General features: G+C 39.9%; 1 long non-coding RNA gene across 1 annotated transcript in view; it reads right to left on the bottom strand.

Moving 5' to 3' along the window:
• LOC105296169 overlaps positions 1-24169 on the bottom strand; it is a 94606-nt gene that overhangs the window by 26017 nt on the left and 44420 nt on the right. Inside the window, exons 3-5 of the long non-coding RNA XR_002781868.1 lie at positions 4627-4755; positions 532-1769; positions 118-248 (exon numbers count right to left, since the gene is read on the bottom strand). This is a non-coding gene — a long non-coding RNA (uncharacterized LOC105296169). The remainder of the gene's footprint in view (positions 1-117; positions 249-531; positions 1770-4626; positions 4756-24169) is intronic.

Genomic DNA, 24169 nt, shown 5'->3' with positions numbered 1-24169 from the left:
AGACAGTAGCCTGAAGCGATGTGATACCCCTTTCTGGCCACATCACCTTGGGCTGGATAATCAGTACCCCTAAGACTTACACCTTCATTCATAAAATAAGCACCTAAAAGAACCCACCTGACTGAGTCGCTGTGATAACGGAGATAAAATACGAAGGGGCCTTCGCAGCATGCTCGTTCATAACTGCTGACCCGACCGCTTCGCTGCCGCTTCTACTGCGACACGGTGACAGCCACCTCTGAGCAAACCTCCAACAAAAGCAAAAAACCAATCGTACGGTTCTTATATATATATATACACACATACATACACACACACACACACATATATAAATAAAACACTAATGGTATATACACTGCTAGATGCCAGAACCCCGTCTTCATTTCTCTCAGGACAAATCTACCAGGTCCTTGGGTCAGAAACACAGAAGTATGTGTATGGCCATCGTCATGTTTCCTGTTTTGTCTCAGCTGCTCTACAAACAAGTCCAGAGTACCCACAGCACCCCCCAAAAAGAGTATAAACACTCACTTGTGAGACTTGGTGGTCAGCTATGTTAAGCTCATTTGCCGTAACCGAGCCCTGAAATCTTCTCGTGAAGTTTCTACTGCGTGGATCTTACGACTATAGAACTAGAAAAGCAATATTTAGTCGTTCTTTAGAGTGATTATTCAGTGGGGAGAAAATTCTTCCATAATGGGAGTGGACCCCTGGAGCTGCGGAATTTTTCTGAAATAGTAAGAATTTTCTTTAATTGTCTCAGAAATTTTCTTTTCTTCTGGACTACCTGAATATAGGCAATAAATAAGGCGGTCGAGGTGTAATGACGTAGTTAGACAGGAGATGGCGTGTTTGTAAGCATGATCAAAAACTAGCGACCACAAGATAAGTGCATCTGATCTCTGAGTACGTATTCTATGAGCCACCTGGAATCCAGCACTCCCTGTGGCCAGGCCCTATGCTAAAGGCATTATGTATTCTGTATTTCCTCCCCAAATCCTATAAACAACTCAATGAGGTAGGTACCATTATAACTGTCTTGATTTAACAAGGTTAGGTGACTTTAGTCTAGCAAAGAAGACAGACTTTAGACAAATAATCATACAGATGAATATACAATTAAACTGTATTAACTTTACAACTACAGCCAGTAAAACACAGAGGTAGAGTTAGGACTTAGGCATCTCACTGCTTATTTGGATCCTAGCTCTGCCATTTATTAGCTGTGACCTTAAGCAAATCACTTAAATAGTTTGTACCTCAGTTTTCTCATCTATAAAATGGGATAATGATGATAACACGCACTGTACGAATTAAATTACTTAATATATTTTAAGCACTTTGAAGAATAGCTGTTCTGTAATAAGCCCTCGATATATGTTAGCTATATCATTATTCCTCTCTTATATGTAAGAAACCAAACACAGCAAAGTCAAGTCATTTTGCCAAGGTCACACTACTCACTGGGGAAGGAAGACTTGAACCTGTCCACCTCAGCTCTCTTTCTAACATGCTCCTCCCTAAATGTCAGCCCAAACCAAGGGGAGAGGCGGTCCTTCCTGGCCCGGCAGGAAGTAGGGCCATGATCAGATGGAGCAGTAGCCTGGGCTCCACACCCTCTCGCTGTGGTCTCTGTTGCTATGAACGGAGGGAGTGATGATGTCAATATGTGGGTGTCACCTAGACATGTAAGGAAGCTGTCCTCCTCCAACTCTGCCATTCTCCGACAACCGCTGCACTGTCCCATTCCTGGCCTGGTCCATATGAAACTGTCTGGGACACAAAATGCACCCAGTTCACCATGACTGTGAGAAATCGATTTGACAGAGAGATGTCTAAGGTGACGTAGTCTTCAGTTCTCCAGGCTGGGCTCACTGAATGTATCAGGTATCGGATGGCTGTACTTTTTTGACCAAATCTAAATCACCTGAAACTATTCGAAATTTATCTCAGAAAGTTTCATATCAGAGCCTAGTATATTTGACTTTTCATTTGAAATAATGTGGTGATCAATCTAAATTCTCAACGCTAAGTTTGTAGTTTTATTAAATGATAAGAGTAATTAAGCAATAATGATCTGGAATGAAACTCTTCTACATGAGTCTGTCTTCACTCCTAAATTTTCAGAAATAAAAGTTTGCTTCATATAATTTCTTCCAATAAATCTAGTGCCTCATATAGTGATCCTAATTATTTTCAGTGAAAACATAACATACTTTAGAGTCTATTTTCTTAGGGTGAGGTTCACTTAGATAGAATTTGTCTTCTACCTAAAAGTTTGTAGATCTTTAAGGAGAGGGGAGGAGAGGGAATGGGAGAGATGAGAAAGAGAGGGAGGGAGGGAGGAAAGGAGGAAGAGAGAAAGAGAGAGAAAGAATATTTCTACTTTCCATAAGCTCCTAAAGTTTATTTTCCACCACTTACTAAGCATGGCGTCTTAGTAATGCCGTTTAAACTCTGAGTTTCATTCAGATTTTCATCTTTAGTGTTTTTTGACACCCTTGCAAGATTATAAGATTCCAGTTAAATAATACCTAAAATATTTCTCCATAAACTCTATAATTGTATAAAGAATTACTATTATTAATATATGCCTGGTAAATAAGCATATAAATTAGAATAAAGTTGTCTAGTTAAATGATTAGGATTCGATCTTACTCTATGGAGAATGACATACGCGCCGATGTAACATGTTGTAACGGTTTTGTATATCCCACTAAGACACTCATTTATTGTTTGATATTTGCTTCTGCTCAAACCACCGCTCAGTGACGTACCACAGCTAAATTTTGTTCAGCCACTTGCCTCTAGGAGCTTACAAGATAAACATGGACACACATAACCATGACCCAAAGCCGAACGTCAAAAATGCCATGAAACGAAGGGTCAGGCACAGGCCTGTGGGTATTTTAGGTGGGGACAGGGGCCTGTAAATTCCTTCCGGTTGGTAAGAGCAGAAAATGACACTGTCTAGCAATGATTTGTGAGGACGCAGAGCTTGCCTGGGCCCCGACAGTAGTGGTACGATGTGCAGTGCTGGAGGCGTAGAGTGAGGAGAGCTGGGGGCGGGGGGCAGGGAGCAGTGATCGAGCAGAACGAACTCTGAGCAAAGTCACGGCCATGGGAAAATTTTAGACTGCTCTTTCTCAAGGTGCGATCTGGGGGTTTCCTGGTTTGTGAGCTGATGAATACATGTTCTTTCATGGGTTCTTGTGGGAGGGACAGATGCTGTGCAAGCTCGTACATTTCGTTTTTTATGACTAAGCAAATTGTTACTGACTGAATAAGTGAATGACTAAACATGACTAATATTTGGTATATCTGCACCAAAATTTGTAAGTTACTAAGGTGTCTGGGTGCCGGGGCCAAGTTTCTGCTCTCTTTGTGGACTCGCAGACAGAAGGATGCACCCCATCTCCCCCACTCCTCAGCTTTCTCCATGAGCAAAATAGTTATCTGCACATCTTAGGTGGTGTCTTAAGTTGATCCTGGCTGTCAATTCTTGCTCCTTTATTATTAATTTAAAAAAAAATTATTCTTGTTTTATGTTCAGGGTCGTACGTAATTGGCTGGGCTTTTACCATTTTGATAACTATTATTTTTTTTTCTACATGTCTTATCACCACTTCTTTTCTTCTGGACAAAAGGAACAGGGTGATATAGATGGGACTTCATGTCCTTTGTTCTGCTGTGGTGTGTCTCTCCTGCCCTGTGTCCAGCGTGTGTTTTACTACTGTGTCCTACTGCCTTTGGCAAATCTTGCCGTCTTTCAGGAAGGAAGCTGATGTGAAGCTAAAACACAAAGCTTCCGATCCTCTAGATTAGGGGCCGGATAATTAACCTGTAGGTCAAATCCACTCTGCTGTCTGTTTTTGTAAATAAAGTTTTATTGGAACACAACTACGTACATATGATCTGTGGTTGTTTTTGCAAATGGCAGAGTTGAATAGTTGCCATGAAGTCCCAGGAATCTTAAAATGTTATTCTTTGTCACTTTCCAGACAACATCTTCAAAATGGTAGGTCGTTTTTGTGGAGAAAATGGCACATAGGTAATCCTAAAAGGTCAAGCGGAGCCGGCTGTTGGTAACTCACTGAGCGAGTCCTTCGAAGCTCAGAGTGGTCTGACCACTTTAGAAAAGACTATGTCACAAACCTTTCTTTCATCCTGAAAGGGCACAATCAAATCTTTGCTGGTGACAGCAGTATTCAAAATACAAGCGATTACTTGACGAATAATAATAAAATGTACCTGCATAACACTCTAAATTTCTCCATTATTTACATCGTGTTGAGTCGCCTTCTAAATCTACCTTTTTCTCAAGAAATTAACTCACCTGCCATTCCCCCTGCCCTCTTTCTGCCACTGTCTTCCTCCAGTTATTCCTCCTCAAGTTCCCTTTCGCGCTGCATACACTCGTGACAAATAGTACTCATCTGTCTTCTAGTACTTAGGATGTCTAGATGCTTCCTGATGGCCTTGAGGATGAATACGAATCTTTGGGGTTAAGGCCCCGGCCCGGGTTTTATCCGCAGGTCATCATGTAGTTAATGTCAGCGTAGTATAAGCATCGTGCACTTTTAATAGCAAAACTGCTTAAAGGGCATAGCCTTGTGAAGTATGTACCTGTTTCAGAACTTCGAGTGGCTGCCTGAAACGCCGGACACCATGCTTTTCCCCACTGTTGTCAGGTAGGGTCCTCATCTTGTTCACATCTGGTCTGACTTTCTTAGAGGGATGTCGCCGACCTTCACTCTGAAACACACGATAGGCCACGAGATTGAAGAGCCAACGATCCATTCTGTACCCACTCCACTTACCTCAGACAGTTCTATAGTTCGATTGATTACTTGACCCATATAGTTCATAAATTGGGCTTAATCCTGCCTTTTAAAATTATTACCTTAGTAATTTTAGGTTACACTCCGTTCACCAAAATTGTAAAATGTTTCAGATCGTACTGGGAGGTATTTCTGGTTTATTGGCCATGTCAAATGTCCAAGCAAACTGTTTACTTCTCACTTGAACTTTTATTTTAAAAAATCCACATTTCACAACCAGCCCAGATTTCCCTGAGGGTGTTTGCGTAAAGTGGATTCTGTTTAGAAATACTTGATGTATTTCTAAATTACAAGAATGAACCTACAAGAATAAAAATTTCAAAATGGATTTAGATTATTCTGGCTGTTTTGAAAAAGCATGCTACGTCTACGTCTATGAAATCCAACATCACAATTAATTCCCAAAGCTCGGAAACCCAGAATTTACCCTATTGGGGTTTTGTACTTAAAAAAAAAAAGATGCCACGGTGAGGAAAAATACATGGTTCTCATTACTGTGCTTTTTTTCCTTTTCTGGGATGTGTTTTTCCATGACACTTTAATATTTCTTTTGCAGGTGGTCAGCATTTTATTAACGATTGGCAAACCGACTCATTCAAAGGCAACATTACCAAATTATAAAGCGAGTCACTGGAGAAAGAAAAGTCAGCTATGGGTAGGCTACTCCTGGGATTTGCAAAATCAACGTTTGAACTGCTCTGAACTAAACTGTAGATTACAATTTTATGGGAAGTGGGTGGGCGATTTCTACTTTCTAAGAACTGTTTCCAACTCCAGTTTAGGGGCATATGGAAAAATGTGTTGAAAAGATCCTTGATTTTGTAATACGATTGTCTTTGTTCAGAATTATGAAAAAGTAGAGGATGCAATCAAAATTGAGTACAGATTATTAGGGTAAATATTAAAATGATAACCTTTGCTCTTACTAGTTCTCAGGTCTTTCTTTTTTTTTCTTTTTCTTTTTTTTTGGTGAAATTCAATCTAAATGTCGTAACTCTGAATTTTCTAAATTTGAACGAGGCTCTTCTGAAGCCTCTGGGGGTAACAAATCAAATTTCAACACTGCGAGTGACTCTGATTCGTGACTTCATGTGGCTCTGCTTGGAGTTCAACGGCTGAGCTTCTTCCTTTCTGGAGTCCTTGCCCCAAGTCTCCTGGTTCAGATCTCTGATCCTCTCGCTGCTGAAAATCATCCCACTGTGAACTTTGTCCGACTACTGTGGATGATAAAGGATGAGTAAAAAGTGGGAATGGTTGGTCTTTTTCCTAAGGGTAACGAGCCTTTATGGTCTGGCACAGTTTTGAGCTTGTCAGGTAGGAATTATGAGGACTTTGCAGAGCAGTTAAGAGCCCTGACTACCCCAGTCCCATCATGAGAAAAACATCGGACAGAGAGATATTCTACAAAATACTTCACCAGTCCTCTTTAAAACTGTTAGAGACATCAAAAACAAGAACAGACAGAAACTGTCGCTGCCCAGAAGACTCTAAAGAAACATGATGACTAATTTAATGGGGTATCGTGGATGAATCTGGGAACAGAAAAAGGACATTAGGTGAAAACGAAAGAACTCTGAATAAAGTATAAACTTCAGTTCATAATAATTTATCAATGTTGGTACATTAGTTGTGACAAATGTCCCGTATCGATAATGTAAGATGTTAATAATAGGGGAACCAGGTGGGCGGGTATATGAGATCTCTCTCTATGATAGTCTTAACTTTTCTGTAAATCTAAGTTGTTTTTTAAAAGTTTATTTAAAAAAATAGCAGAATGAATCACAGCAAACTTCCCCAGTCCAAAAGGATTCATCTAACATTGCAGAAAAGTCCTAAAGGTTTTGAGAAGGATATTCAGATCATTTCTTTCTATGGATAAATTGATACAGTTTATTTTAAGTCCGAGAGATTCAGCCCTCCAGAATAGGATTTTGTGGTAGGTAAGCATTTTATGCATTGCAAATTTTCTTTTTCATATAAAATTAGATTTAGAATCCGCCTTTGAATTGGCTGGTTTGAGACTCAAACTCATGCCTCTTCTTCCATTCGTATTGTCTCCAAGCAGCACAAGCAATGGGAGCTCGTATAGCCTAAAAGAATACGGCGCATGAAGAGACAAAGTAAAATGGAATATTGGCGTTCATTGTGACACCTAGGGGTAATGGTAGAACCGAAGTAGCGCAGAGATACTGGGAGAAGTGGAAGGGGCCGATGGAGAAGGCCGGGCGTGCTGGGCGGTGGGCCTGGCCTAGACCCGCCGCATCTGCGCTTCTCTGCCTAGTTCACTTGACGGAGTTTGGGGGCATATTAAAGATGCTAGGAAGGACTGAAGAAATTAAGATCATATCAAAGGTATTTAACGTCGTATTTCCCAAGTTTATTTGTTCCTAGCATCCCCTACTTTATACACAGATCGCAGTTTAATATCACACGCTAAGCTTGTTTTACAGGACACACTCTGGAAAGTACCCTTCGACCAAGCAGTCAGAGCGTAAGCACGCGACAGCCAGAACTGTGTTGCTAACACTTAGCACAGTCCCCTGTGCACAATCAGAGCTCAGTGACAGTGAATGAATGAACGAACGAAAGAACGAATGTAAGAATTGTGACCATCTTCGCAGGGCTAGTGCATATAAGAGGTTTTTGTTTTGTTGCTTTTTTTTTTTTTTGCTTATTTGAAAGGGCACTGAGCCCCCAGAGTCCTTAAAATGGCATTCAGGTGGCTGCTTTCTTTTGTTAGAGCCAGCATCAGAGAGTGAGATTAAATCCTCTCGTTTGGTAACTTTTCTCTCGGGCTTCAGAGGTGATTTCAGTTACCAAAATAAATAGGGACTTCTCTCTCCTTACCAAAGGATATTACGGGTTATCTGATTCTTAAAACACTGCTTTTCAAAGTAGCTATCCCAAATGGATCGAATTTGGAAGGTGTTTTGTTTATCTGGCCCATGAAGCGGCAGCAGTCAGCAAGCCCATATAAAAGAAGATGAAGATCCTTTATCTGGATGGAATTTAATTAAAAATAAACAAGAAGATGGCTACTATTTTAGGAAAGCATAACCTCTTACTACAATTTAATTTCCTTTCAAGAAAGAAGACGATATGAAATCTTTACAGACTCCGAGGTATTAAGGCATGCTCTACATCACATGACCATTCCCTCCCGCCACCCCCCTCCGCCCAACTTTCAATTCTTTCTTGTCAAGTAATTTTTCTTCGACACATGAGTTCCATTAGCCGATTCAGTTACATCCTGCCCAGTATCTCTATCAACTTAATTTTGACAACACCAAGAGCTGGAACTCTAAACCGACAATTCCCAAAATAGTTTCTTTGAAAACGAAGATGCAATCGCAAATAGATTGGATTGAAAAGTTCCCTGGATAATGTCTTCTGAGGCTCTTAAAAAAAAAACAAAAACAAATGTAATGGGCCAACTCATCATACCAGTGGTCTCAAGAAGTAAACCACAAAAATGCATTTATCTCTTTTGTTGAACTAAATGTAAATTCTTAGCTTGGAGACCTCATTTGGGTCTGTCTTTCTTGTGCATCTTGCCTGCCTTGGTGATCCTGGACTTAAAGGCAGGCTCCCACGGGACATTTTTCTCATCTCATATCACCATAGGAATGATAAGTAACTGTATTCTTTGAGCTCAGGCCTTTCAATTAGAGAAGGTTCTGTATAGATTTGGGAAAGGATATGAATTCTTTGTGGTGATTTTAAAGGCATTTGGAGGCACTCTTCTTTCGTTTTCTCTGAGTACTAATAGAAGCCATTTACACATTGATGGAATTTGTACTACGTGACAGGTATTGTGACATACATCTAATTTATACTACGGTATGTAGTCTCGATTATAGTCCTGTGAAGTATTTACTATTGTTTTCACTATTTTACAAATATAGAAGTTGTGGTATGGAGTAATTATTGCCGAAGTCGGGGAGTTGAGAGTTTGGTGGCAAGCTAAGAATCAAAAAAAAAGTCATATAAAACAGAGTTTGGCTCCAGACACACAAGACTGCTTTTCACTCTGGTTTTTTTGGGGGAAAATCTCTTCTCTGACTCCCTCCAAATTTTCTCTTTGATCCACATCCTCCACCACCCACACTCGACCTCATCCCTGAACACGCCCTAACTGTAGAAAGCAAGAAATTCTTCGATATCAAATAAAACAAAAGCCACAGCATAGATATTATTTTTCAAACAGCCTGGTCAACTTCGCAGGTCAGAAAGGCACATGCGCTGCGTGTAGAATCACACCACATAATCTCATTTACTTCCTAAAATTAAACTAGGTTTTCATTAATACCTAACATAAAAGAAAAAAAAAAAGTTAAAGGTACTTCTTATTATTTAATTTTGTTCTAGGGTTTACTGGTACCATAATAGTCAATGCTGCTCTATTTTCCAGTGAAGCTGTATGTAACGGGGAATGGAGAAAGGACAGGCCAGAAAAAGACTGACATCACAGTGTGTAAAACCTTGAAGGTCAAGTTATGTGGTTAGACTTAACATTTATAGCTGGAAAGGCAGTTAGCAGAAAATATATATTACTGATCTAATCGAATTCATGGTTAAAAATAGAATAGATCTTATTCGAAATTCCCTTTCCATCACTATCATTTTCTATATTTACTATTCTTAGCCTTATGATGAGCTTCTGAGAAAACAGGCAGTCTCTTTTCATATGTTTTTGAAAAAGAAGCGATGACGGTGACGTAGGCCCAATTAAAATTTGGGGGGTGGGGTGGGGAGAAGATTTTCATATCAGAAAAATTTAAACAGAAATAATGGTACAAATATAGCATCATTTTATGTAAAAACAAATTATTTTATTAAAAGTATTCCTCTCATTAAGTGAATGTAGGAGAGACTGCTGGCTGTTCTTTAAAACAAGAGTTGGACTGTGAGTCCCAGACTCTTCTGCAGTTAGGTCTGGAGTGTGACTGAGTTCTGGCCATTGGACTGAGGACAGAAGCGATGTGTGCTCAGGGAAACCTCCCACGCTCATTTCCCCACGAGCTTTACTCTTCTGCTGGCTGGAAGCAGATGACAGTGACGCCTGATGTCATAGAGGAACCACACCACGGAGGCATTTAAGTCCTCAGAGAACCTTGGAGGAGACAACTCGCTAAATAAAACCACCTGACCTGGGCAAGGAGTAAACTCTATTATGTACACGGGCCCAACGGGCAGAGAAGTGAGTCTACTTTAACTAATAAAGTACAGATTCAGCCCTTTTCCATTCACCCGGTTTCCAAACTTCGGTGTCATTGTTTACTTCTCTCCTTTTAAGTTCTCTTAGAAAAGATTTTTCTTTGTGATCTTGCTCACATTGATTCCTTCCTTTACTTCCCCATTGCCATCACCAAGTTCAGACCGTGACCTCTCCTATCTTAAGCATTAAAAGGCATTTCGATTCATTTCTGTGCCATAAATTTCTTTCATCTACACCATCCGTCATCCTACCAGCACATTAAACATTGCTTTCATCGTTTCACATCGAGGTTCAGACTCTTCGAAGACTCCCTATTATCAAAAGGACAAAAATCTAGATTCTTCAGCAGAGAATTCAGTTCCGAAAGCTGACCTGCATTTCCCAATATTTCCCATCGATCCCTTACAGAATCCTCCCGATTCAGCCACCGTTTCCACATCCCACATCCACTTGTCTGCTCACATTCTTCCTCCAGCTGGAATGTTACCTTTCCTTTCTCATTCCCGAAAGTCTTAACCATCATTTATGTCCCATCTCAAACTCAGTCTTCTCCATGAACTCTTTAAGCTCCTTCTATAGGAAAGTTATTTTTTCTCCCTTGAACTTTTATAGGACTGATTGTTTATACTGCTCGTTGTGTATTTATAAAACACCCTCTTGGCTTGTTAATTACCTTTCCCTTCGTTGTGAAAACAGGATTCAGTCTTCAAGGGAGGAAGGACCTTTCTTCTCTGATGGCGTGTGTCATATACTTCAACACAAACTCAGTGTGCTTTCAATTTATAAGCATAGTCATTTCCTCCAAGCCACCACGGCCTGCTTCCAAGAAGCTGGTTTAAGAGGGGTTCTAGCATCAGCTCAGTTTCTTATCTCTTGGAAAACCTAGATCTTGGGGTCGAGTCCGGCTACCTGTTCAAGATGCAATGGTCGAACTGACATACTTCATTAACTCTCAACATCAAAGAGAAAGCCTGAATGTAGATCTCTCAGTTTTTCAAAGCCAATTTGCTCATCCCTCTTCAGCAAACCTCAAGGGAACATATCAGTGGATATATGGGAGTGACAACAGGGCTCCATTTGCCTAAGGAGTCTGCTTCTCCTGGAACGAATGGATACGAACACTTGCCATACGTATATTTATCCATTTAGTTGTTTTCCCAAAATCAATAAAGTCAGCTCCAAAGGTGAATCTCCTTCTATAGAGATGGACGCTAGTATGTTTCTTCATTAACATTTTCGCAAATAAAAACAAAGCTCTCATACTCACCCAGCACTAACACACATATTCACAAAGTCATTTAGATTTCATTTTACTACTTACTTATTACTTTAAATTTATTGTGATCGTTTAAATCATGCCTCCTGTTTATTAAGCACTAACTGCATACCAGTTAATGTTATATTTTACACATATGCTTCCTAATCTTTATTATATACCCCTATAGCGCTTATTCAATAGCCATTTTCTAACCCACTTTTTTTCCTGCTGTTGGATTCCCTAATTTGTTTGGAGAGAAAACGCGGCCCCATGCAGATAATAAATCACCATCTCCCATCATAAAGATCTACACGATTTCTTGATTCCCAGCCGCCTTCCTAGCCAGAGGTGGCCGTGTAACACGGTTCTGGCCGAGAAGACAACAGCAGAAATCTGCTTAGTGTTTCTGGAGAGTGTTTCAATTTACTGATAAAAGGGAACAGACGCTTGTTGCCCGCTTCCTCCTTTTGCTTGCCTTGCATGAGCTATCTGGGACTTTAGCGGGCCGTTGTCCAGCTGTGAAGCAACATTGTTAAGGACAGATCAAAACAACTGCAAAATTGTCAGCTATTGTGTCCCTGAAGTCACGCCCACAGCCATCAACCTTCAGACTCAGTTGTATCTGAGACACTTCCTTAAGATAAGATCATTCAGGTTTTTCTGTTTCTTATAGTTAAAAAACACTCCCCACTGATTCACTTTGTAAACTGAATGTCATTATCCCCTTTCGCCGATGAGAAAACAGCTCACAGCAAGTTGCGTGATAGTAGATGCCGTTTTTTTTTTTTCCATTTAAGATATAGACTTATACATTTACTAAGTTCTTGATATCGTTCTTATTGTTAGGAATAGATAAATAAGACATAATTCCTACCAGCATGGTTTACACAATCTAGCTGCAGCATAGGGAGTCATCATAAAGAAAAATTTTGTTTTAAATTTTATTTTCCTCCTTCTTCACATCTTGTAAACTAAAAAGAACAGAATGGTCGTTTCAGCTGGATTTCAGAAGAGCACAGTCTCTGAGGAGAAAGAAACCGAGTATTTCTAAAAGTAAGGAGAGCCTCAAAGAGTCAGAAAACAAAACCATGCGCGTGTGCAGTTTCTAATCTTATTAACCTGGTTAGTGACAGATGGTATACCTGGAATTAACAAGAGCTGTAGAGTCGGTTGACTCTGCTGGGTACATACCTGAACCGCAGCGATAAACTTGCTTCGAATCCTGTGCAATATGTTTTTCTAGGCATTAGCGCCAAGCGTGATGGCTCGAATTTCTGTCTCAGTTTCGAAACTTTCCTTACTTGAATAGAGACCAACCTGTCGCTTTAATTTTTAGCAAATTCAAATCAGTTCAGAGAGCCTGGCCCCAATGCAGAGAAAATGGTTTGCATAATAATAACAACTTATTCCCCCTTTTAAAAGGTGGACTTCTGCCTAATGTCTAAATGCTTCTACGACCTTTTGAGAAAACTAAGTTCTCAAATCTCAAGCGTATTGGGTTGCAGTTGGCACCTGAAGCCGGGGGCGCTCACAGAGCTGGTTCACGTCAGCAGCAGTGGGACTGTCGGGAAAAACAGCCTGAAGGGACACTGTTTTATTATTCTGAGTACACTTGCAAGGCATTTTGACTTTCAGCTCCTCAACCCAATGGGTCACATACCTCGGGCTATCTCATATATGGCCTTGCCGAGTGCTTCCATACTCAGGGTTATTAAAAAGGATGGAAGCGGGTGGCCTGTGATGAGGAGGGAGTCAGGGCGGCCCCTGAACCTCCTCAGAGGTTCTGTAATGAACTGGCCTCTGAAGGTCCGCGATGGAATGATGGACCCCGCACACTGGGTACCAGTCTCCCCTCCTGCCCAGTCATTTCCTCTGCACTTCAGTAGCTCAGCGTGAAGCCCACGATTAGAAACAAGGTTTACTGCTGCCTTGCAAACATTTATTGGGCAGTATCTAAAACATGGTGTTAAGTTATAGTCACGTGCTGTTCCGGGAACCTTTTTGAGAATTTCAGTGTGTCAGGAAATGGTCCTCTGAGAATTCTTGTGTTTCAGAAACAAAAAGTAGTAGAGACTCTACACGTACACACACGCACACGCACACACAGAGGCGCATCCTCCAATTACTTGGCAGATACGTATCATTTTTCTTTCAGGAGAAACATCTACTCTTGAGATAGATCATTCTTGGACTTTTTAAGTAGTGGGATTCAGAGAGCAAATATCCAGAACTGCCATTTTCCTGGAGGTATTATTCCCCTGTATTGTACTAGATCGTGACACACATTTTAATCCCCAATATCACTTATTTGACATTACTATCTACTCAGTCAAGTTCAAGCTTCTCTAGTTCACAAGAAAAGAGTTCGATGTGAACGCCATGCAGATGTTTTTCAATGTTGCTAGAGGGGAAGGAAATTTACTTTGAATCATTATCTCGGAGATGCTTACCGTGACATCTAACTATGGCTGTGCAAGTCCTCTTTCCTTCCCCACAACGTCTGGAGAATGCCTTATATGCGGAGGTGCACAGGAAATGTTTGTTGATTGAATAGATGATTAAACAGATGAATAATGGGTGAAAAATATTGTTTATCTATCTGTTTCTTATTTGATGTTAAAAGACTTTATCCATTGACATGCTGTCGTCTTTCATAAACTATAGAGCACTGTATTGGATGAAGTGATAAAAAAGACATGAAGAATTTCTTCCAAATTCTCAGTTATTCTTTCGATCCCAACTCCTAGCCTTGACTTTGATGTTTCCATGGCGCCCTATACCTTTCTCTTTTCAAGATCAGCACATTGTAGAACTCCAGGGGAGTTTATTGTCATGCACTTCGTTATTCTACATCCTACGTAAAAATAAATGGCCATCTGAAGAAACCATCTTCTAGCACTAAAATATTTAAAGATGATGAGGAATAAGACCATGTTCTCTTCACAGCTGAAAGACCTAGATTACTTGCAACTCCCCCCCAAAGAGATTACTTATTAGGATTCTAGTTATATAATCAATACCTCAGCTATATGGTATTAGTACAATTATTACAATTCTATGGAGTGAACTGTGTCTTCTCAGCAATCATATGTTGAAATCCTAATGCTCGATGTGATGGTATTTGGAGTTGAGGCCTTTGGCAGATAATGAGGTTTAGATGAGGCCATCGGGGTGGGGTCCTCAAGATGGGATTGGTGCCCTTACAAGAAGAGACCAGAGAGCTTGCTCTCTCTCTTTGTGAGGACACGGAGGGGAGGAGGCCATCTACACACCAGGAAGGAAGCTCTCACCAGAAACCGACCACATTAGCATGTTGACCGTGGACTTCCGGCCTCTACAGCTGTGAAGAAATACAGTCCTGTTGTTTAAGCCGCCCGGTCTGTGATTTTTTGTTACGGCAGCCCAAGCTAAGAGATACAGATAAACAGAATCCATTAAAGGTAGTTCCTGGTGGGCAGAAAAGTTATATTTTCTAAATGGGTGGTTGAAAGCTTCCACTTTTTATGGGTAATAAATCCCAGACTGAGGTTCTTAAATTTCAGACAATAGAAAAGGAAGGAATTAATTCAACAGTCTCCAAACATCTTTCTGCTCCAGTCCGGCTCCCCCCAACTATTCTCTGTGCACTGCAGCCAGAGGTACACGTCGAGAGGTCAATTTGGACCATATATATTACTCTTCTACCTAAAACCCCTCATAGGTCATCCTAAAGCATAGTCGATTCACCTGCAATAATAATCTCTCTTCCTCTGGGCCTCTGCATAGGCCGATCGCTCCTTCTGTAATTCCTCAATTCTCTGTTCCTCTCTCTCCTCTACACTTTTTAATAACTAAATTCTACTTAGTCTTCAGAATTCGATCAGCATATCACACTTTCTTTGGGAAACCTGTTTTGGTTTCCTCAAAACTGGAACGATGTCTATCCCCTGTGATCCTGATTCATTATAAACACCCTCTTTATGTCCCTATGTTGTAACTGACTGTTTACTTGTCTGTCTCTGGCCCCATATTATAATCTCTTAGAAGGTAAGGACTGCTTCTCTTCAGTATATACTTAGAGCTTAACCCAATAACTGGCATGTGTGTGCACTCAAGTTTTCATTGAGAAAGGAGGGCATGAGTCATTTATTTTCTGAGTCTTTCTGACTACTATTGTTGCTGTGACTCATGGTCACAAGCTGGAGATTGGTCCCCACAGCTGGGAATTGTCTCTCTCTCTAGTTTGTACGACCCTTAGATTTCAATCCTCTTTACTCTCTTCTTATCTCTGAGTTCCAGTTATTCTTTGGCCTTCAGATACAAGCATAGTGTGAGGAGATACTCATTCTGACATAGAAGTTTGATGCAGGAAATAAATAGATTTTGAGGACGTCCCAGGTCCTTCTCTAACTGTCACTCCCAGAATAGGAGAACGTTTTTCTTAGGTTTTATTCTCTCTCCTTTTCTACTTCTTTCTCTTTATCATATTTAGATGAGATTAATGTGACTTAACTGCCCAGACTGATATGAATTCAGACAAATAAAACATCTCTTTCAGCAGTTCTTAATCTTACCAAATGATCCATATTATACAAGAAAAACTTACAAATATTTGTACTTTAGCCTTTTTTATTGGCCCCTGATAGAGTTTTTCTTTAGACGGTACTGTGGCAGTTAAGACAATCCAGCTATTTTCAAAACCGTATTGGTAGAAACTCACTAAAAATCCACGTACTCGGCCAAAATTGACTGACTCTAACTTTAATGTTTCTGATATTTCATAATGTGTTTAATGCGAAGTCTAATCTTAGGAGAAAATGCACTTTTAAAAACTGATCTTATTTAGCTTCAAATCTGGTACTGAAAAACAAAACATTCAATTTTTACTTAAGATGGTGGGCAGTGGCAATTTGCTTTCTTTTTGTCTGGGATCTGATTCAAGTACCTCGATTCAGCTTATTGCAGAACTAACTAAACTAAAACTCAAAGGAAAAATTTTAAAGATGATTTTTATAGCAATGACATCATTATATAAAATGTTGGCATTTCATATTTTCCAAACAGAAACTTGGAAATAACAGAATACAAGTTAAATAAAAAAAGTTGAAACTAATCCAATCCTCTATTTTTCTTTCCATTTTTTTTCTAACCAACCTTTTTATTGCCAGCATTTACTTTGCATAATAATATATGATGAATTGTCCAGGAAAGACCCAGTGGGTACATTTCTCTTAGAAATCAGCCTCACTGTGCAATAGGAGGTCAAGTTCTAGGGCAGCATGTTTATACAATCACGTAAGATTTTCCTTATTACTGAACAATTGACCATCCTGAGCATTTGTCAGATATGTAAATACAGGGAGGCATTGGTCACCAGAAAATTGAAAACGCAAATCATTCTATTCAAATGCATCCCTATTTCTAGAGAAACCAATGCCAACTCAAAACATATATCCTATCAGGAATAGTACTAGCCATATTATCTAGGTATCCTGAAGCTACATAGTAAATGTTTCAGTATTTCTTTTCTAATTACTCTGAATCATTACACACATGGACTAGGACTGTGAACTTTAACAAAATTTTTTTTTTTCTGGCATATCTTCTAAAAGAATTTTGGAAAAACTAGGAATCCTCTTGTATGTTTTTGTCTGATGCACACAATATTTCAATGTAATTTGAAAGAATTGCTAAGATTTAACTCTCATTGTGAATATTGCTATTATAAATAACTGCAAAATTGATCACAAAAACTAAAATATATTTTCATTAATACATATCAAATATAAAAAGGATAAAATTATTGGAAATGTCTCTTCTATAGATCTATTGGGATTCCCCTCACTCAATTATTTAATGGATACAAGGATGAATAAGATTTATTGTCAGAAAGAGAGAGGGTCAAGTGGGAATTAATAACAAAAAATGAAGAGAAGGTATTGGGCTACTATGAAGTGAGGGATTTATTATTGATTATTTTTTCTTAAGAGCATTATTTATGAGAGAATCCATAATGTGTTCTTATTAAAATATGCCAATTCTAATATACAGTAATGATAAATAAGCAGATCAAAAGTTGATAGAGGAGCAATTTTGGAAAAAATCAAGGAAAATGTTTCTCTTATGAATCTGAATTAATGATTAAGAAAAGATAAAATGTTAACTAACTATAATATCTATTTCTTGTATTTCAAAATATAATGTGGATCTGTAAGGAATAATTATTAAACTTTTTATCTCCTTAAAAATCACGTGAAATTTGCAACTGAGACTTGAGATGGATGAAAGTATTCTCTAAGTCCTTTTTTTTAATTGGAAACGGGGTAAATGAAGAGAGGGTATGTTTTGCAGCATACTTTTTAGGAAACTTAAATAGATAGAAAGATATGTAGATAGATGTGTAGATAGACATGTAGATAGATAGATATGGGGGGAGAGACAGAGAGAGAGAGAGAAAGAGAGAGAGAGAGAGAGAGAGAGAGAGAGAGAGAGAGAGAGAGAGAGGGAGAGAGAGCGCGCACAGTGCCTTGCCATGATTTTGCTGCCTGGGTAAGATCAGGCATTGCAGGCTTGAATATTTCCTATTGCTATTTGCTTTGTTTCCACAAGTGATCCTCTGGGTAACGCGTTTTTTTGACAATACTTGTGGAATTGAACAGGGAGGTCTTTAAACAAAAGTTAACATTTTTGTAATCCTAGTACAGAAATCTATAAATACTTCAAATTCAGAATATTTCAAGAAGAGCTCAAATAACCCCAATTCTTAAGCTCAGGCTTTGTCCTTAACAGAGAAGGAGCTAAAACAAGGAAAGATATGACTCTCTAAGGTGAGTTTGTGATGTGTCATTAAAGGTTTGTCAGATACATATATGTCATAATGTTCCTTATTCTCTGTCCTGGAGAGTTTTATACCCCAGTATAGTATACTATGATATGATTCAAGATGGATGAGAATTACCCTTTTCTTTGGTACACTGGGAAAATAATGGTCTCGTAAGGGGACTTGAGAATAAGAGAATCTGGCTGATGTTTTGAACACAGGTGAGTTCTCAGACATCTGTTTTAAGGAAGAGTAAACATGGAATTTGAGGATCTAGAAATCGTCTCCCTTAACATCATCCATCACTACATATCTCCTTGGAAAGTCTGTCTAGATCTCCAAGGGAACAAATGGAATTTGTCGGTCCATATAGCCAGAAAGTTTAGAGATAGAGCAGGAATCAAGGCTGATTTGACTTAATGCCAGCTGGGTTCAGGAAGCCACCGAGGGAGGGACTTGCAAAGCTCAGTCCTCTCTTATTTTGAGGATGTAAAAAAGTGATATTTAGGCTGAGGCCAATATGAAAAATATAGAAATAACAACCTTCACCTGTGTGTGAATTAGAAACCAGCCAATCTTGCTTCCCAATTATAAATACTAAATACTGCTGGGAAGGAAGTGTATTAAATTGTTTTCGCCCCACTCAGAATTTCTCACAGGTAATTTTTATAGTTGGAAGAACACAAAAAGAACAGCAAATGTGGAAATATCATTTGAAATGAAAGTGAAGAACAAATGACATATTTCCTACAGTCATTTTTGATTCCCAGCATCTAAGATTTTTTTTTTCAGACCCAGAGGTTAAAGTAATAATTAAGGTGTTTAAGACAGCTTGGTAAAAATAATTAGACCTCAGCAGAGTTATTATCTCTTTATGTTGGACGAAAGGAAATTATAGAAAACTGCCACATGGGATGTAGAACAAGAATGATAGATTGTTTTCTTTAGGGGATCTGGCTTCAACTTGATTCATCGGCCAATGAAATGTCTCTCTTTAATTTTAGTTTTCTTATCAGCTCAAAGCAAGACCTTTCAGAGCACTCCATATGTGTAAACATAGTGGTTATGGCGGTGGGTGGGGCGGGTGGGGGGTGTGTGTGGACAGCTTCTTCTCCATACACCAGTCTTTGCTTAATTTATTTCCTTTTAATTATAGCTCAGCTAAAGGACACATACACATGATATTTTAACAACAGCAAAAAAAGACACATTTTAAAATGCTAGATTAGTATTAATAATTAGCCAGCTGAATGCAGGCAGAGAGCACGTCAGGCAGGAAGAGCAGAGTGAAGTACCCAAAGCAGGAAAAAATGAGAAAAGTTGTCATATTTGGACTGAGGAGCGTGAGGGGGAGAAAGAGTCTAGAGAAATAAGCCGGGGCCAGATTCTGCAGGGTCTTGAACCCACAAATAAGAATTTGTAAATTTATCATAAAAGCCATCGAAAGGTTTCAAGCAGAGAAATGATATGCATTTTAAGACAATGGATTAGAGGGAGCGGATACAGGAGTTTGGTTAAAAGCGATTGCATTGGTTTGCATGGCTTGGACTAGGCTAGTTACGATGGTTAAAATAAAGAAAAGGGGAATAGATTCGAAAGAGCTAGAAGAGACGGGATTTATTGACTTGGTGATGAACGTGCTCTAGGAAGAGAGGGAAAAAAACGTGAAAAGGGCGGCCATGTTTGCAGGTTGTGCCACTCACGTGGCTCGGGATCACTGGAGAGGAAGCGGGTTTGGGTCAAGCTTGTTTTTGTCCAGATATTGATCTTGAGGCTCTTGTGATACATCTGAAAGGGGGACCAGGTAGGCAGGTCTGGAACTCAAGAAATATCTGGGTACGATGTTTAAGTTAATGCTCATTGGTATGCAGGTGATACGTGAAGGAATGGATGTACTTGAGATTTCTTCAGATCGTACAAAGTAGAGAAGAGGAGGCCTGGGTAAGATCAGGCATTGCAGGCTTGAATATTTTAGATAGAGCTCTGAGTTGCTTGGACTTATAGGAGGAAGCTAATAAAAGTGCCCCAAAAGAAACATGTGGGCATGGCATATAAGCCACTGGGAGACTGGTTCTAAGTCCAAAATATTTTTGGGGGGGCGGTGACACATTTCTAAATAATCCCTGAAGACTTTTGAGGAATCTCAAATTTCTCTTTGAATTACAGGGGATCATATTGATTACGAAAACTCAGCCACACGGCTAGCTTTGCAGAATTGTGCTGGAATACAGGTCTGCTTTCTCTTGGCGCAGAATTTTCTTCCCTGCTGTAATCTCATACCCATTCTTTAGTGGTTCTACTCTTGGGGAGACTGGAAATGCCAAGTGGCAACTGGCAGAGGAGGTGGGCTTCAGAATTCCAATTTACGTCTGAGCTATAAAAGTGTACCCAGGATGCTCTGCTAGCTACCCGTTGCTGCCCAGTGGGAACGAGAGAAGATTGGATTATTCCAGGAATGGAGTTCAGGAAACCATAAGCCTGGAGTCCACCTGGCCACCAGAGGGCTCCAACCACACAGGTGATTGTTGCAGAGCTCCCAGGGCCGACGACAGTGTGTTTCCAAACTATCTGTGAAACGAATGCAATTTTGTCCATTCCAGTCATACAATAGAGTTAGTGTTAGAAACACCGACCGAGAAAAAAATAGATGAAGTGATTATATTTCCCTCAGCTTGGAGGTCTTTTCCCAACTGCATATAATTTACACAGGTTGGCAACCTACAAAATTCTTTGTTAGCAAATTATAGCGTACGATTACTTCTTAACTCTGTCTTTGTTTCGTTACCCTCTTGTTCCTGTGAACAATTTCATCCTTCTTTCCTTCTTTGTGAAGCTTGCAAAGAGAAAAAAGAAATTAAACTAAAACCGAATGTGGGAACTCTGCTGTTTTCCACCCTTGTCCTGCTGGTCTACCTCAAACACTTTCCTAAACGGTTTTTAATACATATAAACGTAATGACGTTATTTTCTCTGAGTTCCAAATTGGGACTCATGCTCTAACGATGAAACAGAGCTTTTTAAAGAGAGATACGTTGTCCCCACACATCGCCCCTCACTTCCTCAAGGATAGGAATGCACTAGATTTGGAACTTGTCCCCTTGCAGGCTTTTGAACAACTTCTGAGTGGCCCTGGAACACAAACTCAAGTATGGGGCTAGAAGGAATGCAAGAGGCAGCTCGTGAGTTTAGTCCTTCCACTCCATCTCTGGATTATACCTACCAGACTGATATCACTGAATTCCTGAGTCTAGAAGTTTGACCGTGGCTGCATATTCCTCTTTGCTTTAAGAAAGGTGGGTTCTCTAGATGTAGAGGGAGATAAGGGCTTCTTCTGCTTTCTTATCAAAATGAATTGGTTCTACTTTGGAGCTAGAGTGCTTAAATCACCAGCAGATTCGCAGAGGGCATGTGTGCTACCAACTCACAGCTCCACCGACCTTGGCATCTTCAGGGAATTACAGGGGAGAGCATGCTCCCGATTCTTGTTGACTGCCAGGTCTTATGGCCTAGACAATCCAAATTAAGAAGAAGTCTTTTGGACCTGCTGTCTGATCAGCAGTATATGGGTTGGAGAGTTACTCCGTAGTCTCTTTCCTCATCTGTGAGTGATGAATCAGAATCACAATAGTTGAGTCAGAATGTTATCTAGTCTCTGGATGAGCGATATTTCTGTCTGATATTTTGCAGGATTTGAACTGATTCATGTTTATTCAGCTCTTTACTAAATATGGTATTATACAATATTTGAAGCCATTTGAAAATTCACCAAATGTGTTTCAAATGTATATTTTTTTGACCAAAGATCATAATCAGACAGTTCACCTGATTTTAGGATTTTACTCTGAACATTTTGCTTTAATTAATTGACATCACTTTTATTCTGAGAAGACTTTGAAATCAACTAGAATATATAAACAGAGGAAACAAATATCTTCTCCTCAAAGCCACTGCTTGGACGCCTCCAAATGCTTCTTGATTGCTAGTAGAAGCATTATTCACACAGTCCAAGGGACACCAAAGAAAATATCGAAACATCAGGAGGTGGCTATCCCTTGCTTATTACAGCACAAATACAGAAGTTTAAAAATTGGCAAAAGCAGCAGCTCTCGACGGTTTCCTATACCCATCCAAATTTGCCATCGGGATAATGGAACTCTCTGGAAGTTCCCTCTGCCCTGTCCCGTCTGTTCTACCTTCTTCTACCTTTTTCATAAATTAATCATACACAAGTTTGGGGGTCACTGGGAAAGATGAAGATGGATGTTTCTATTTGTGACACTGGTCACACTTCTCCGTAGAGTTTTTGTTAGTTTTCCAGTGAAATTTGTTCATGTACGGTCCCGCTGGCTGTGAAGGAGAGGGAAATGGTAGGGAAGAAGAGAGGAAAGTTGGCAGGGAAGAGGATGGGGGTGGTGAGATACCAACCCAAGAAGACTTTCTACTTGAAGAAAATGCTGTGGTCCTAATGGAAAATGAATCATAGTAAACGGAAATGACATAAATCATTTCTCTTCTTATTAACGTCCAAAGCCACAGGACCTGGCCGCTGCTGTATCTATTCTAAATCAAGCTCACGTGGACTATTTCACTGGTTAACTGTGCCAAAGAGTAAGAGAGACTCTCACAATAAATACACGGTGATTTGGTCAGGAGAATATATGCTACCATAAAACTGAGACAGATTGGACAGTAATAAACTCGGGAGTTATGCCGTTTACAATTCTTTGTGTTGCTATTGAATATTATGCCTGGGTCCTTATGTTAGTTCCAATTTTAATGTTATGGTGAACCGCTGCCATGTGGGTTACAGCTATGTTGTATATCGGGGAGTGCAGTCAGGTGATTTGCCAAGGGCCCTGGGAGAGGCGCGTCCTGTGCATTTTTCTTAGTCGGGGACACCAGTAGTACAGTGATGCATCTGAACTGCGCAGTGTAATGATCAGCCAAGTGGCCAAAGCGTCATAAAGACATACTACAGTTCTCGTTTACGACAGTTCCAATACAATTTCTAATACTCCACTTCCAGTACGTTGAAATCCCAACTCTGACTATGTGAATTTGATTCTCTTTCTACCTCTGAACTCAAAGGGCTGACTTGAGTTTGGGATAAAGTGTAAAGTGAGGAAGCATATATTCTTTAAAGACAAATGAATACACTTGAGTGGAAATGATTTGTAATTTGAAATTTTCCTAGACTAGAAAGCAATAGTAGGTCTTTATTGGAACATGGCCACTCTCATTTGTTTTCTCCCCATAATAACAAAGTTGAATAGATGTGATAAAGACCTACATGCCCACACGCCCTAAAATATTTACTATCTGGCCCTTTAGAGAAAAAAGTTTGCCAATCCCTGTCATATAGCAAATACTGCGTCAAAATATTTGTATTGAGTTTTTTACTTCTTTGATCTTTTCAAGGGAAGGTTTCACACCAAAAGGTGATGCTCAGGCGGCCCGTGATCAAATCCTAGCTCTGCTTCTTGTAATCGGAATGACCTCACACAGATCATGGGGTCATATCTCTGAATCCGGCGGGATGCTGGTGTGGAGGTCACGCTCCCTTGGGCCACTCTCACCCGGTCACTGGACACGACAAGGCTGATGGTGCCGCCCCATTCCTGCTTCATCCGGGAATCTTCCAAAGAGAATGTTTTCTTCGGGGCACCCCATGGGCCGGGTCATAGCTCTGTCGGAAGCGGACTCTGAGCTCTTCCTGCTCACTCCTTCCTTTCCCCTCTCCGGTCACGGTGTCCCTGCATCATGCTCTGAAGATTCCCCTGCCTACTCCTGCTCCCTGCTTCTTACTTCTTACAGGTATTTCTCAGATAAATCTCCTGCACTTCTAAACCTGCATCAGCATCTGCTTCTTGGGGGACCCAGACTAAAATATTACTTAACCCCTCTGGGCTTTAAATTCCTTGTTTATAAAGGAAGTCTAGAAATAACTATATTACAGAGGTCATTTTTAAGGATTAAATAAATATTGCAGGTGAAATTTGGGGCACAGTTTTGGTGCAGTTTTTGGCACCCATCCACAGATACCTTCTACTGCC

Source organism: Pteropus vampyrus, unplaced genomic scaffold (assembly GCF_000151845.1).
Source record: "Pteropus vampyrus isolate Shadow unplaced genomic scaffold, Pvam_2.0 Scaffold121, whole genome shotgun sequence".
NCBI classification, from domain to species: Eukaryota; Metazoa; Chordata; class Mammalia; order Chiroptera; family Pteropodidae; genus Pteropus; species Pteropus vampyrus.
The sequence above is the reverse complement of the archived record's forward strand: the minus strand, read 5'-3'. Positions and strand labels throughout refer to the sequence as shown.